At 53.7% G+C, this 2,041-nt stretch overlaps 2 non-coding genes and 1 pseudogene across 2 annotated transcripts; all 3 read right to left on the bottom strand.

Annotated features, from left to right (window-relative positions):
• Positions 1 to 220: 220 nt before the first annotated feature.
• LOC122143517 lies at positions 221 to 418 on the bottom strand. The gene has a single exon (XR_006159210.1). It is a non-coding gene; the product is annotated as a U2 spliceosomal RNA (small nuclear RNA).
• A 363-nt stretch (positions 419 to 781) lies between these two features.
• Positions 782 to 944, bottom strand: LOC122143516. Its single transcript, XR_006159209.1, has one exon. It is a non-coding gene; the product is annotated as a U1 spliceosomal RNA (small nuclear RNA).
• A 469-nt stretch (positions 945 to 1,413) lies between these two features.
• On the bottom strand, positions 1,414 to 1,591 carry LOC122143518 (annotated as a pseudogene).
• Positions 1,592 to 2,041: the final 450 nt, after the last annotated feature.

Genomic DNA, 2,041 nt, shown 5'->3' with positions numbered 1-2,041 from the left:
TAGATGACTCCCTTTAACCAGACACACCTGATCTGATGCATCAGCTCGTTAGTGAAAAGACTCCAAGGCCTCAGGTGGATGCATCCGTGGAGGAGAACTCTCACGAAAACAGCAAACAACTAATGCATCTGCAAGAGCAGACCCTCAGGGGGGAGCCAAGACAAAGCTCCCTCATTCCTTTTTTCTGTTATTCATCACAATAAGCAGCAATCCCCTGAAAGGGAAGCACACCGCTCCTGGAGACACTCGCAATACCAGGCCGATGCGGCAAGGAGTGGGACAGCAGGAGCAAGCCCCGCCCAGCCCGCGGATCCAAAAATCACTTAATATGTAGTCCCCGGTAGGGGACGATTGTGATATTAAACTGATAAGAACAGATACTACACTTCTGATCTTAGCCAGCAGGCCGAGAAGCGTTTATGCCGCGAATGGCGCGAGCGGGAGGAAGCGGGATTATGGCCACTATCCGGCTTTGCGGCAAGTCAGGGAGATCTGAAACGCTGGGACGACCCCGTCAATCGCCACCGAGCCTCGCCCGATCGCCCGGGACGGTGGCTCTGCTGCGGCGGAGAGCACGGCATCGCTCAGAACTCCCAAACGGTTTGTCGAGAGCCACGCCCCAGTCATCGAACCTTGGCCTCGAGCGAACGAGAGGCAGGTCCGAATGGCAGGTCGCTCTGGTGAAATTTTCGTGCTATTTGGGATTTTGTCGAAAACCTTCTTTTGCAAAACCAGCACCAGGTATTTGGCCCAGTCCGAACCAGCAGCAGAAAGATTCTCTCTGGAGTCTGACGGTCATTAACCACTACCATAAATTATGCAGTCGAGATTCCCACATTTGGGGGAATTCAGCAGGGGTCAGCACGGCCGGGAGTGCAATGGACGAGCCTCGCCCTGGGTGAACCGCCTTCTTGATCATGGTGTCTCCCCCTGCCAGGTAGTATGAAGGCCCAGGCGGCCAGTCAGAGGTACCATTTCGTCTCTACCGTCCTCATCAACGGTGAACCCCCGCCCCTAGCAAAGGAAGGGGCGGCTGCCTTCCTCGTACTGGCCTGCTGCAAACTGCCAAAGCGTTGGCAATGCGAGCCGACGGCTTCCCAACCCTGGTTTTAGATCAGTGTTTCCCAACCGCGTTCCTGGAGGCCCCCAACACTGGCATTAATATTGTCTGCCGTCACGCAATCACACACACCTGATTCAGATACATCGCTCGTAATAGCGACTCGAAGATTGAATCGAGTGTCTCAGAAAAGGGCTAATCATCTGTTTTAGATGACTCCCTTTAACCAGACACACCTGATCGATGCATCATGCATCAGCTCAGTTGGATGTAGTGAAAAGACTCGGCATCTGCCGAGGCCTCAGGTGGATGCATCCATCATTTCCTTTTTCTGAATTCATCACAATAACAAATAAAATGCAAACTCACCGGCAGATCCTGCAAGAGCAGACGATCAGGGGGGAGCCAGACAAAGTCTCCCCGGCTTCTTTTTTTTTTTTCTGTTATTCATCACACAAGCCCCTGGTACCAGATATTAAACTGAGAAGAACAGATACTACACTGGATCTTAGCCAAAAGGCCGAGAGCGATGCTGCAATGTTGCAGCGGGAGGAAGCGGGACATGTCCACAGCCATTCGCGGCTTTGTGTGTAAGTCAGGAGACCTGAAACGCTGGGGACGGTGCAGGACCTCCTGGCCTGCAACGGCCACACCGAAGCTGCTCGCCATCGACGTCCGGACGGGTGGCTCTTCTGCTGGGCGCGGGAGAGCACGGCATCAGCCAGAATCCGTAAACGGTTTGGTCGCGTGATTGCCACGCGGCCCTCATGTCATCGGAATCCTTGGCTCTCGAGCCGAACGAGAGGCAGGTCTCGATGCACTGGCAGGCCGCCTGGCTAAATTTTCGCTATTTGGGGATTTTGTCGTAAAACCTTCTTTTTGCAAACCAGCACCAGGTATTTGGCCCAGTCCGAACTACAGCAGCACAGAAAGATTCTCTGAGCCTGACGAAATGCCACACCATCATCCAAAAAGTGGTGC

Source organism: Cyprinus carpio, unplaced genomic scaffold (genome assembly GCF_018340385.1).
Source record: "Cyprinus carpio isolate SPL01 unplaced genomic scaffold, ASM1834038v1 S000006005, whole genome shotgun sequence".
Classification (NCBI taxonomy): Eukaryota; Metazoa; Chordata; class Actinopteri; order Cypriniformes; family Cyprinidae; genus Cyprinus; species Cyprinus carpio.
This window is presented reverse-complemented; position numbering and strand designations above follow the sequence as displayed.